Below are 14,394 nucleotides of genomic sequence, written 5' to 3'. Positions count from 1 at the left end.
AAGTAAATAGTGTTACACACGACTATTTGTCTCTGACGTTCATAGTTAGACGTTATTAGTAGCAGCTAATGTCAGTTCAGTCATGATACAGTACTTCAGTGGTTTTATTGTATGATAATGAGGCTCTGTTGTGATTGGATATTGATTGCAATCTAATGGTCTTGTCACGTTTGAGCACATGCATTCAATAACATTACATTAATTACATTGACACAGTAATCTCTGTGTTATACACTGCAATAGAAATGCATGGTGTAACTGAAATACTATTGTGAATATATAATGTGAGCTGGAAAGCACTACCATGAGATCAGAAAAATCGGTATGGTATTTCAAGTCTCTCTCGTAGTAGTACATTTGTATCAGTATTGAAGGTTGCCGTCTGTACTACAGCATAATGAATAATTGATCATGAATATTTTTTCACTGTTTTTCCTCAGGTCTTAAGCAACGCAAGGCCACGAGACTCCGCTGAGGAAATTCTCAGTGCGGCGACAGATGTGACGCTCCTGCGGCTCTGTTTGCTTCCACGGACCTCGGAGCAGCCATAACTCGATCCTCCTCCATCCTAGAGGTGCCATTCCGAGGATAGAGGGAGTGTCTGTGCCAAAACTCATTCCTGAACTCCTGAAGGGAGGAGCCGTGGGAATTGGAGGCATAGCTGGATTGATGAGTGTGCTGGAGAACAGAGCGTGAGCCGCTCTCCACATCTCCACCCGAGCGCTGGGCTCCTTAATCAGTTCATCCTCCCAGACACTTGAGCTCAACTTATTCTGGAGAATTTTGGCTCTGAGACTTCAAATCTTCCACTATATGTTTTTAATCTATTCCAGTTTCTTAGCTCAAGTCAGTGCTCCCCTTCATCAAATGTGGCAGGTGGGCCAGAGAAACGATTCTCTGTGAAACTAAAAGCAATAACGTGTAAGGTAGAGTGAGGTGGCAGTGGAAAGCAGGGTAAAAGTGCTGACTGGGTTTGAGTGTTTATGTGCGTGTATGCAAGGCCCGTGCAGCAATGGATGAGGGTTTGTGCCGAGTGCTGACAGCAACGGGCAGCTAGACGCCAATGTATATCCCAAGCCGTTCTGTGTGCGCAAGCGAGTGCGCTAGTGTGCGAATGTGCATGTGGGAGCATGTGATTGTCTTTTGGAGTGCAGAATTCTGAGAATTGGCCATTATTACCGCTCCCTCCTATTTTTGTGTTGGAGCCGGGAGGGTCAACATTAACTGCGCGCTCGAGAGAGAGGGACGATTGCAGCAAAAAAAAATAAAAATAACAGTGACACTTCAGTTTTCTCTCACCGTATTTTTGGTGCCCATTGGTGGGATTCTTTGTCCTCCGAGTGCTTGAGCTTTGTAAAAAAAAAACTACTTTTGTCCCATCAAAATGGATTATTATAAGAATCACAGCTTGTGAGGGGCTCTCAGATGGATCATTTCTAGCTGGAATACCTTCTCCTTTGAGACTCTCCACACCACTCCATTTCTGTGACTTTCAACCTGTCATCCTAGAAGACGTGTTGCGATTCCCCGGAGGACTGCGTTCACTTGTTACCACAGAAATCCATGGCATCCTGTTCCTGACAAGGTCCGCTTCATTCTGTGAGTATTTTTATTCCCTTCTGTGTGTGTGTGAGTGTGTGTGTGTGCATGAGTGAGCATTTGGAATGAATCTGTAACAGTTGTTTAGGCTTAAAAGGCTTTAAGCTCGTTGTTTGTTTTGCCGGTCATGTAACCTGGTACGCTTGAAGTGATGGTACATGTGTTTTTGCTTCGCAGACAATAAGAGCTTTTTATCGCTGTGACGCCCACCTTACTCTGTCACTGCCCATTAGATGAAGTTCCACTCGTTTGTTTTGTTTTCTCTTGTGTAACCTTCATAGTGTGAGGACTGGGACGATCCGACTCCCTCCATCACCTGAAAGCGAGTAGGGATGTGCCCTTAAACAGCCCAGTGAACTATGAATAACATCACCACACACTCCCACCGTACGCACTTCCCACGGTGCTCTGCGGGCCTGAATATCCTCTTCTGAGTAAATGGAGTGCATTTATGGGTTTTTGTAGGCAGGCATGTAATAGACCTATTTGAGCTTCTAGTTCGCATTTGGGATCCAGATTAGAATGTGAGAAAAGCGTAGCAGAATCTGAATTAGTGGAACAGTTCACACCAAAAATAAACCAGTCGTTTGTTCACCCTCAAGCTCAAACTCCTTTGTTGCTAATAAATCAACCCAAAACAAGTGTTAATCACTGACTTTAAGTTTGATGTTAGATGTGTCATCGGTGATTGCAGTGCAGAGAATATGTATGAGATTTGAAATATTCACTATTGTTTAAAAAAACGAGGTCAGTTTCTAAAGCTTACCAATGCTGCATTTATTTGACCAAAAAATAAAGTAATATCGTGAAGTATTATTACAATTTATAGAGACTTTTCTATTTGAATATATCATTTAAAATCTTGAAATCTAACTTATTCCTGCGATGGCAAAGCTGAATGTTCGACTCCAGAGTCACTTGATCCCTCAGAAACATGTATTCTAATTATCAGTTTTGAAAGCAGTTGGAATCTGTGAAACATGTTTTTTTGTGTTTTTCATGACTAAAAAGTACAAAAGAATATCATCTCATTGAAATAGATTTTCGCAAGTCTTTACTGTAACCTCTACTTAGATTAATACATTCTTGATAAAACCATTACATGAAAAAAATATTTGAATGGTAGTGTATTTGGGCACGTTTTGCTATTATAGGATTGGACAATTGACTAGAGACAGGAAGTGAAAGGAGAGAGGCAAATGGAAGTGAGGAAGGACCTTGAGGCGTAAATTGTTCGTAGTTGTACAGCGTGATATAGTGGAACACTGCAGTCTATGCCTCAGATCAATTTTGTGATGCTTTTATGGTGCTTATGCATTATTTTTGAAAGCTTCAGTCCACATTCACCATAATTGTGTGGCAAAAGCATGACATATAGTGATCAAGATGTTCTTTGAAAATTCTTCTTTTTGTGTTCATCATATAGTTTTTGCATCATGTGATGGGTGAGTTAATAATAACAGAACTTCCATTTTTTGGGGTGAACAATCCCTTTAACATCATATTAGAAACTTGAAAACTAGAGTCATTATGCAATCTCCTCAGCCTGTGACAGGTTTAGCAAATCCTTTTTGACATAATGGATGTGTCTCTGCATTAATAAAAAAACATGTCCTTTTATCCTGTTGTCTTACTCCTACTTATTGTGTGAACAACAACAGCTTGTGGACAAACTCTATCCAAATGATGTCCATCTTTGGTTGCTGTTGCACATATGTGCATGTTTTCTGGCCTTTGGAGTTTTTGATGCTTAATTGACATTACTGTCACCTATCCAGAGTATGAATGCACACGCCAGCTGCTGCTTTGACATCAGCCTCTACTGTTGCCATGGCAGTGGACCATTGTTACTTCTGTCTGGGCTACAAATATTGGGAGAGACACTGGTGTCCAAAAGCATTACGAGAGTTTGCACTGCACTAAAATGAAACGTTCAGCTATAAACCTTTGCAGATTTGTTAACAGTAGGAAGCAGCTCCTTAATATCCTCATTCATATCCTGTAATAAACTGCCAATTGTTATTAGTAAAGTCACATTACTTCACACGTTCACACCATTATAAGATACTACAGGAAGATCATGCTGGTCTTATCAGCTTCTGCACCGACAGAAATGATGAATGGAAATGATATCGTAGCCTACTTGGAATAAACAACAAAGCAGTGTCTTGAATATGAGGCCCTGCCTGGACTGATACGTGTCTATGTAATTGTGCCAAAAAAGATTCTGCGAGAATATCCCTCAATATAAACCAGATTTATTTCTACCTGTTTGGAGAACCTCCTGCAAAGTAATATTCGCTGAAATTGGAAAGGCCAAGCGAGGAAATAAAACTATGATTGTCGCACAGGAGGACATGAGAAGGGTTCAACAGCGGGGATGAAAAAGCAGCTTTATTGTAATGTCAGAGAGATCTCTAGCAGAGCTCTTTCTGGCAGCAGCGAAGAGAGAATCATTGGATCTTCACTGAATGGAGCTTAGCGTGGTTTGTTCTTCAAACCCTTGAAGGTTCATTCGAGTTATGCATTGTTCGAAATTGCTCAAAGTTCACGAGCTCCTCAGATTGACGACTGCTGACTGTGGTACTGTGCAGCAAATGGCAAGAATGAAATGACCTCACAGAAAAGTCACCATCACAAATATGACATCAGTTCCAGTTCATTGGTCCACTGGCAGCAGGATCGATTGTATTGATCTGAAATAAGAGCTTGTCAGGTGTATTTGTGCGCAAGTGTTCGGGTCCATGTGTGAAAGAGATTAAAAAAACCCTTGCCTCAGTGGTTTTTAAGGACACTGGGGAATGCATTTTAATGTCCTTCTTATAGCCCAGTGTGTTCTTGACTTGATAATCTGCCGTGCTGCACGTGAGTATGCAAAATGTGATGAATGGTGTGGCTTGCAAATGGCATATTTACTAGATTCTAGTGCATTGTTGAGCTATACTGAGCCACACTGTGCTGAGTAAAGCATAAAATAAATTCTTGGTTTGATTGATGAGAATACCAAGAATAACACAAGAAATATATAAAAGGAAAAATGCAGATGGATGATGCACAAAATAAAAAGAGTCTAAATTACATTGTTTCAATCCAACAATAGACTCTAAATCAAAAATAATGTTTGTATTATATTCCAGTGTGTCTGTAAGAGTGTTAAAATGACATTTTCGAGTGTCTCTCTGGAGGTCTGTAATTCATGAATGAAATGTCCAAGAATTTTTTTTCTCAAGCATTGGGTCCCAACAAGTGATCAGTTTCTGAAGGTGGTCTGATCTGATTCAGAAGTGCAATAAAACCTCAAGCTCTGCTGAGCCATGCGCAGGAAAGCTTTCATTACAAGCTATTCCTCCAACACACGGGATCATTTAGCCATTTAGCTTCTAATATTTAAGTCTGAGTGTGTCACAGTCAGAAGTCAAGGGTGCACTTAAAATAAAAGAAAAAAGAAGCATGCTTAGTTCCATGTACTACCTTTGGTAAGAATTAAAATAAATTGTGGATAATATAAAGATGAGAGCAAAAATTGAACAAACATTTTCTGAAATGAATTTTTAGCAAGAAAAAAATAAAATTATTTCAAAAGTTATTCAGACCTTTTTGAAGCTTTCTTCATGACAGTAATGATACCTTTTAACCCCCTCAAGAAAAGAAAAACATTCAGAGTCATGGTAATGCTTTTGAAGTGCTTTTGCTTTATAGAAAATACATTGGTCACCCTCTGCTTTTCATTTCCATCTCTTTTTTTTCCGTTTCATTCATTTGGAACTGGGCCAATCAGGTGGTGTCACAATTAAAATCAATCTTCCATTAAGGACAAGTGGCAGTGCCTGTCTGTGGCTCTTACCTGTAGGCCTTCATTTCAGTCCTGCTCTGAAAAAGATCCATCTTTATTAGTCCTTCACACTGGAAAATCAATGGCAGCCCTCTTTCATAAGAGTGCACAGTGCAGATGAACCCCAGAACCATCTCCGCAGTTAGGCCTCAACCATCTCACCCCACAAAAGACAAGCCACTCAGAGCAGGGTGGTAGAAGGTGTAGGTAATGGCTTGAAAAGCAAATGAATCACAGCATAGTGAATCATACAGTAAAGCTTTGAGGAATTAGACAAACTGAAGATGTCTTATAAATCTTTAAAAGGCACATATAATGAAAAATTCACATTTTTGAACATAAATGTGTGTTGGCAGTATGTGTACATAGCCATCCTATAATGATAAAATTCCACTTCCTCCTTTTCTTTTAGTCATAAATCATGAGAAGTGTCTCAGAACAAGCAGTACACAGAATCTGTAAAATGTGATGTACTTAATACGCTGCTTTTCTTTTCTCAGCTGTTTACCTTCACAGACATAACCGTCTGTGGTTTTCTAGCTTGTGCGTTTTTTTCTGTCTTTGACAGTTTGTGCATAAGACATGAAGGAGAACTTAGTTTAGTACTCGCATGCCATGTGGCAGCCGCTTTCTATGCACATGCTTTGGATGATTTCAGTATGATAGACATGATTATCAAGACCAAACAGATGTTTTTGACAGAGTATCTGAGATAAAAGCTTTAAAGTGCACAGGGAGCAGCAGGTCATTTACATTTAAAGAGACATGCATGAGAATATGATTGATGGGGAATTTTGAGCTGAAACTTTACAGACTATTCTGGGTACAACTTACTGTTATTGTAATTTTTTTACTTGGTCACACCACACAAAATGTATTACACAGTCTTTGAAGAGAATTTTAACTTTGAAACCAAATTTAATGTAGAAAGAAAGCTAATTTCTGTGAGCTTCCAATATATGTTTTAAAGTAGATGTTTTAAAGCTGATTTCCCTTATTGTTGCAGAGAAACTTTTTTGACCCTATACATTCGGCATGGCATGTACAAGTTGGCATTACATGTTTTCTTTATGGAAAAGACAATACCATTTTCTTAAAGATACTGCCATTGGAGGGAGCTACATAGGCAATGAGGAAACTCAGTAGTTCAGCCGTGGAATCGAATGGCTAAATTACACAAGCTGACATTCTTAGTTGGACAGTCTATGGTTGCTCAACTAGCTCCTGTTTTTGACCCAAAGCAATATGTCTTATTGATTAACCATCAAGAGCGAAGCCTGAGACCTCACAGATGGAGCAAACTCAACATTGCAGCACAACCTCCATTGTACTTTTTCCTCACTGGAAATTGGACACATTCACAATTTGGGGTGTCAGTCTGAGGGAGCCTATTATTTTATCCATCCGTCTCAGCTGTATCTAATCTTGATATGGCCTGTGCATGGGATGATTTTCATCTTGCACTTGTTTTAAGGCTCCACGGTAAACAATGAAAGGCTAATGTAACTGTCTTGGCAGGTGGTTTTGGGCCTGGCAGGGGCAGGAGTAATTTGCAGGTTCTGTGAGCGTGGTCTCATGGAGCTTCTGACTGGACAGTCCTTTGAAGTGTCTTGCATTGGCGTCTAATAAATAAACATGAGCTGTGTTTGCTTTCAAGTAACACAGCAGGAGAAATGGGCACATGCTCAGATGTGTTTGCTGCTGTCCCCGTGTTTGCTGGAATATATTACATTAGATTCTATGTCCACAGGTTCGCAGTTTGTCTCTATTAAGGGAGTAGTAGTAGTTTACTCAAAAAAGAAAAATTATATTCTCACCCTCATGTTGTTCTAAACCCATATGACTCTCTTTGTTCAGTAGAAAGCTTTTTTTCAGTATGAGAACATTAAATAAGGACTGTCAAGCACTAAAATGTCAAAAAGCACCAAGAGAGTATCAAGTATATAAGCTGTTTTATAGCTTTCTGAAGCCGCACAATCAAAATGTAAAATGTTATTCACCGAAAGTTTTGAACTATGTCCTAAATCTGTCTCATGAGAGTGTATAAGAGAACAGTGATGGCCAGTTCATAAACAAATTATTCTTTTGAGATCTTTTTAATTCATCATTTGGTCCGGTTCACAAGATCAATGTGTATAAATTGCTTACATTTCAGATCTGGTTCTTAAAGGATTAGCTCACTCCAGAATTAAAATGATTTACCCTAATGTCATGTTAATATTCTTTCTTTTGATCAGTTGAAAATAATTTTTTCTCTATACAGTGGACTTTCAGCAAGGACCAGTGGTTTCAAGGTCCATATTGCAGTTTCATGGCAACTTTTTAACCACAAATGCTCATCTTGCAAATTGTTCAGTTACATTGGTAAAGTTATGTTTTTGCTAGAAGAGGTTTTTGTAATTTGTGGTTAAATATTATATCCATTTTTATATTTTTAGAGCATGACCATGATCATGGTCATGAACATGATCTTTTCGCTGTAAAGCCCTTTGAAGCAGAAACAATTAGGACCTTCAACCTGTCTGCACCCACTGAAGTCCACTATATTGAGAAAACCTCTGAAATATAGTTAGTTTAAGAAGAAATTGATTCATCAACTGGGGTCATATGAATTCATATACATCTGGGTAGTGTTGTCAATAGTACTGACTTCGGTATCAGTTGATATTGAAATTTTAAAAACGACCATTTCCTGCTAGAATTTGAGTGTTGTTGAGTGGATTTTTAAACACTGCTGATTGTGTTCATGTGTTCGCTTGAGTGTGAGCGCTTGGTGAAAAGCTTGAAGCGATGATCATTGTAGCCAATCACAGTCGTATCCATTGAGCGCATGAACACAATGGCCAATCAGCAGTGCTTAAGAATCCGCTTTACAGCGCTCAAATTCTAGCTGGAAATGGATGTTTTTAAAAATTCAGTAACGACTGGTACCAAAGTGTGTACCAAACTACATCTGGGATGGTGTGAGGGTGAGTAAATGATGAGAGAATAAACATTTTTGAAAATGAACTGTATTTCTGTATTTTTGAAAATTAACCATTCAATCAGAATCAATTTCTAGTTTCCGATTATTGAACAGCTCCCAATATCAAATTCCTATTTTTTGTTCCATGAAAGAAAGTCATACGTGTTTGTCGTGACATTGAGTAAATGGCGACAGAACGATCGTTTTGGGTGAACTGTCAAGTTAATATCATTCCCCCTCAGAGCGAGAGGAATCATCTTCACACGAGGCACTACTTTGGTTTTTCTTGAGTAAATGTCACAGTATTCTAACAGCTTTCATAGAGCCTACGGCCTCACAGCAAGGTCAGGGTGTGCTGTCTCCTCATGATTAAGTCGCCTTGAAATGATATGAGCTCATGTGTTTTCTTTTCGGTGTCTGACCCCAGTGCTGTTAATCCATTCACAATGTTTCATCATCTTTGTCTCACTTTAAAGTACAGTCAACACTCCACTGACAATCCTTTAACAGTACAGTGGTCTTCCCACAGTGTTTATAAGCTTTCGGAAAAAATGTGTGTGTGTTTAGCTGTCCATCAAATTACTCAAGCAGTTAAACGGTCTGGGCGTCTGTCACAAACGCTTGAGTCGACTCTTCCTGAACACCATGTTCTGATGGTTTTCCCCTCAGGTTAATAAGCAGGTTGTGGCGTTCACGGTATGCTGTTGTTTGATTGCAAACAGCTGGGCGCGTCGCGATCGCACGGGGACCTCCGTCATCGATTGACATTTGCCACCCCGTGAGGCCCAGACAGCTGTCACGCCACGTTACGGACACGACCACAGGGTTCGACAATCCGAGTTAAGTGGTGCAAATGTGTGAGGTGGCGACGTCTCACCGCCGGTCTGCTCTTTAATTAGCCTGGCCCATCAGCGTGTGCCCGCGCTGAATTATTTATCCTTGTGAGGCATTAGCACGCAAGGTGGATTCATTTTAATGACACAGAGGCCAACGACCGCTTCCGGAAGCGAGGCTATCCTTTTCCCCTCTCTCATTTTCCGTCACTTATTCCTCCTCGTTACTCATATCAAAGTTTCAATTCAGACGTGTAAGTTGAATCCGTGTGAGGCTGGATGTATCCGCGCTACAAAGAGAATGTGGCGTTTTGACAGATTTAGCTGTAGTGGGGCTCGTTTGATGGGTTAAAGCTTGAGTCTGTATAAAGTTGGTGTAGACTGGGAAGATGTAGGCAGACATCTTCGTTTTTAGATCTGGTGTTGGGCAGGATACTTTCAAACCAGTGCTTGTCAAGCTGCTCGTGTTGTAAAGTAGTGAGAGTACAGTCATTGTAATCTTTTTATTATGTACTGTATAGCTGTAAGCTGTGAAACAGCCCAAGATTTAATGCTGCCACGTTGCGACGTTGTGTGCAGCAGCTTGGCTTTCTTTTCGTATTTGAGCAGCCATACAAAGCACTAGGATTTCAACACCCATCATGTTCTATACAGGGAAAAGTGTTGAATAGTTATTTAAATTCCAAGTGATCACTTCAAATCATTCTCAACGTGCTACTGTTTATTTATTTATTTATTTTTACAGTTGATCTTAGTAATTCAACTAGTGCTGTAAAAAAAATTATAAAAATAATCTCATACAAAATAAAAGTTGTTAACATAATATATGCATGTGTAGTGTATAATTATTATGTATATATGAACACACACACACACAGCATACATTTTGAAAATATTTCAGTTTATATTCTTATATTTTATACTACATGTGTTTATATTTATATATACATATACACAGTATACATACATTCATGTACACGAAAAATTGCATGCGGCTACTCTTAATGTCATTAAAACGAATTGCATAAATACATAATTTTTACTGCAAATCAACAAAGAAACTGAAATATCACCATCATTTTGTAAAAGCAACACATTTTTTTAATGAGACTTATTTTTGGTAGCTTTGCACTGGAAAAACTACAGTATTTCTTACTGTCTAAACTCATTTTAAAAACTCCAACACTGTAGATTTTTTAGTGTCTTTATGCAGATGCAGATCTGCACTAATACTGCACATCTATCTGTAATATAAGCACTGATTATAAACTCTTCCCTCACTCTTCGTGCTCTAATTTAAATCTCCAGCTCTACTGTTTCTTCCCCTCCAGCACTCTTTCTCTCTTCTCTCTCCTCGCATTCATCTCCCCTCATCACATGCCTCAGCTACCATTGTTATCTTTATCTGTCTTCCTTTCCGTCACCTTCCAAACATCCCTGCAAACACTCACACATTATATCTGTTTTTTTGTTTTGTTTTTTTTTTTTTTTTCTGTGGTTTAGTAAATTCAGGAGGGAAAACTTAGTACTTGCTTAAAAAAAATAATTGTTTTAGTGTGACTACGAATGTTTTAAGGGAAATGTAAATGTTTTCTATTGTTTGGCTGTCATGGAATTTTTTTTGTTCACACATCTTGTTGTCACATTTAATAACTTGTTTTGCGATGTGTGTAGTTTGTTCGTGTTGAGTCCAACAAAATAATTGTCATCATTTGAAGTGTCATCTGTATGTGGCAGAACGTAAACGATAGCATCTTGCGTTTAAAAATATTGCTAGTCAAGCATTGAAGGGTGTCTTTATAAAAGCGTGTCTGTCGTATATAGATTTCATACGGCACCTTTGTAGATATAATTATTTTAAGTCCATTTTTATGTAAGTAAAGAATTGATAATCATTTATAACAAGTTTTTTTTTTGTTGTGTGTTCCATTTAATCTCAATTAAACAGCAGTTGTTGAGTTTTTTTTTATGACTAGGCAAAAAAAAATAACTAACACAATAAAAATATGATTTTTTGAGTTGCACACATAAACAGTGACATTTAATGACATAAGTTACAACCCAAATGTACATAATAATAACAAAAACTATTAAGAAAAGCAATTATTTGATTTGAACAATTACAGATTTTCACTGTAAATTATAAAATGGATTTTCATTGTACAAAAATGCTACATTTATTTTGTAAATTGCCTCGCATTGCATTTACATTTCACTTTTTCTGCTTAAAATTTAGCGAACTGTACTTTTTGTTTTCAGTTTACAGGATAATATCGGTTTGCTCACATCAACGCTGTATCCGAGGAATAAAGGAACTACATTCGTTGCTCTTTGAGCTTTTTTTTTAAAGTAACACACTTTTGATTCTTTTTCTTCCCGTTCCCCACTTGCCGCCTTTCAACATCCCATTTGCATGTTAGGTGAGAGGATTTATTGAAGTGTAACCCCGTAAATGACCTCATCACGCCTCACCAGCACATATGTAACAGGCAGCCATGGAGCGACACTGTACCTGGACGTGTGCTTTTACTTTTCCTTTACTCATTCCCAGCCGCACTTATCCTTTCTCTTTGTATCATGCTGTTTTGTCCCCTGATGTTCTCAGGGTTAATAAATAATATTTTTGCTGCACAACATTTCTCACAAATTTCGGTCTCTCTCTCACCGGGCCCATCTTTCTCTCCTTCCTGACCCTATTTATTGAGATTGAGGAGGTTGTTGTTGCCCCATGGCTCCAAACTGTGGTGTAACAGAGAGAGAGGCACTAAATCAAGATGAAGGGAAAACAGAACCCCTTTATTCGCTGTGCCCTCCTCTCCTGATTTGTCTGTCCTTCACCTGTGTTCAGCAGAGGACAGTGGGAGATGAAGAGCGTTGAGCAGTTGGAGTAAAATATTTAACAAAAGGAATTGGGATAAAAAGAGACTGTAGAGAGCACTGCGAGAACAGCATGATGAAACCTCTGTATGAATGAGCTGTTTAAAAGGACACAAAGAAAGGTGAATGGTGTAGTGATGTCGACCGTGTGTGTGTGTGTATGTGTGTGTAGGACCAGGTGTCCCGAAAGGATAGTAAAACCTGCATTGTGGGGAGCGGCCAACAGAGTCCAGGAGGAAACCAGCTTTATGAAGTATAAATAATGTCTGAAATAAAATGTAAAAATATTGTGTGGGGGTTTGGTAGTAGAGTTCAGAAATATTAGCTCAGGAACTGTGAAAATCACTCGGACGTCTATCAGAAGTGGCATGCTAGTTCGGTTTGAGTGGATTTTGAACGTTGTAATAATAATAATATTAATGATTATTTTTTTAGATCTGATGTTTAAAAAGTTATAGTCAGTAAACAGTCTTTATTGTTTATTTTTATATTATTATTATACATTTATTAAAAAGAAGTCTTGTGAATGCCAATTTACACTTTAAAATAATTAAATTAAATAATTATTATATTGTAATTTATTTCTGTAATGGCAAAGTTTCAAATTTCAGCATCAATACTCAGATCCTTCAGAAATATTTTTGTGGAAATCATGATGCATTTTTCTCAGGATTCTTTGTTGAAGAGATGTTTAAAAGTATAGCGTTTATTGGAAACGGGAATCATTCTAAACGTCTTTACTATTATTATTGAACAATGCAATGTCTCCGTCAAGCTTTGATTAATGCACCGTTGCAAGAGGAATAACCTATAAATAATAACTTTGGAGTTTTCCCTTTTTAGTCATGTTTTATCTTCCCTAGGACACCAAGTAAGCCAGGACCCCCTTACTAAAAAAAAAAAGGTGCGTGACACCTCTGCCCACCATGACAGGAAAACAAATGTGCGTGTGTTTTTAAAACTATGTTAGTGTGTTGCAACATTCTTGTTCCTTGTGTCCTTCTCTGACTCTGCCATTATGTTTGTGTGAGTGTGTGTGAAAAAGAGAGAGAGAGGAGTGTCTGCGGGGAGAGTCTGTGCGTGTGTGTGTGTGTGTGTGTGTGTGTGAGTCTTGTTCTCTCGTCCTCTAACGGTGAGCAAAACTAAAGGCCTGCAGCAGTGACACAGGAATTTACATATGTTAACAATGAGGAAAAAATGATTCAATTCACAACGGCCAACAAAAAGAACAACCTTACATAGCCCGTAAATAGTCTCTCTCTCTCTCTCTCTCTCTCTCTCTCTCCTGCTATACTGTGACAGATCTCTTCTTTTTAATGAGCCTCTACTACACCCTAACATGTACAAATCTCTCTCTTTCGCTCGTGCTTTGGCTGAGATTTTCTCAGTATTCAGTTTTGAGGTGCTTTATTGGCATGACAAATATTTGCACATTCGCATTGCCAAAGTGTTTACAGCTGAGCTGCATACAGATAAAACGGTGAACAGCAATGTACATAAATTAGGAAAAGGGAGGGAAGAATAAAACGCACAATGTATCTCTTTCTCTCTGCTTTGTAGTCAAGGGTCTGTCTCTGTGTCTCTGTACTATGGTTGGGGGTCTGTCTCTCTCTGCTTTGCTGTGCTTGATGGGCTCCTCGGGTGGCACGTTGCATGGCAGGTGCCAGCCTGAATCTCAGTCATCACTGTTATTTTGCGCTGATTGCACGTGTTATTGTAGCTAATTAAAGACTGATGGGCATTAAATATTTAGGTTGCTGTATAATTAGCTCACTGAAGACAGCAATACCAGAGGCCATGCCTACTCATGTTCGGAGATGGATCTAACAGGGAGACATAAAGCCACACATGCTCTCGCTCATATTTCCTTCCTCACACTAACAATATTTTACAACACTTTGCCGCTTATAGATGAAACGCCTGATTCAGGCGACACTTCCTGTCACACTCTGGACTTTTGTTATTGTTTTTGTCTCGAGCCACGTGTTGTCTGTGCCCTGCCTTCCCATTGTGTTTAATTGTTTAATTGTCTTCAGCCGTGTCTTGTTAATTTAGTTCATTTCCTTGTGTATATAAACCCTGTGTTCTGTGTTCACGGTTGTCGGATTATCAAAGTTACAAAGTTACAACGTTACTATGTTTCAACGTACTCTGTTTTGTTCCCGAGCTCTTTTCGTGGTTTTTGTTTTGGCTTTTGTATATTTATTTTGTCATTTTTTGGATTAAATCTGTTTAAGTTTTTTGTACTTTCGAGTCTCGAGTCTTTCCCGCGAAATCGTGACACTTCC

At 38.7% G+C, this 14,394-nt stretch overlaps 1 protein-coding gene across 5 annotated transcripts in view; it reads left to right on the top strand.

Moving 5' to 3' along the window:
* The window catches only part of grik5 (glutamate receptor, ionotropic, kainate 5), a 60,727-nt gene that overhangs the window by 4,780 nt on the left and 41,553 nt on the right, over positions 1 to 14,394 (top strand). For all 5 annotated transcript variants that reach the window (XM_043261949.1, XM_043261947.1, XM_043261946.1 and 2 more), the window contains one exon: positions 441 to 1,599. The gene's annotated coding sequence lies outside the window, so the exon portion shown is untranslated. The remainder of the gene's footprint in view (positions 1 to 440; positions 1,600 to 14,394) is intronic.

Source organism: Puntigrus tetrazona, chromosome 16 (genome assembly GCF_018831695.1).
Source record: "Puntigrus tetrazona isolate hp1 chromosome 16, ASM1883169v1, whole genome shotgun sequence".
NCBI classification, from domain to species: Eukaryota; Metazoa; Chordata; class Actinopteri; order Cypriniformes; family Cyprinidae; genus Puntigrus; species Puntigrus tetrazona.
The sequence above is the reverse complement of the archived record's forward strand: the minus strand, read 5'-3'. Positions and strand labels throughout refer to the sequence as shown.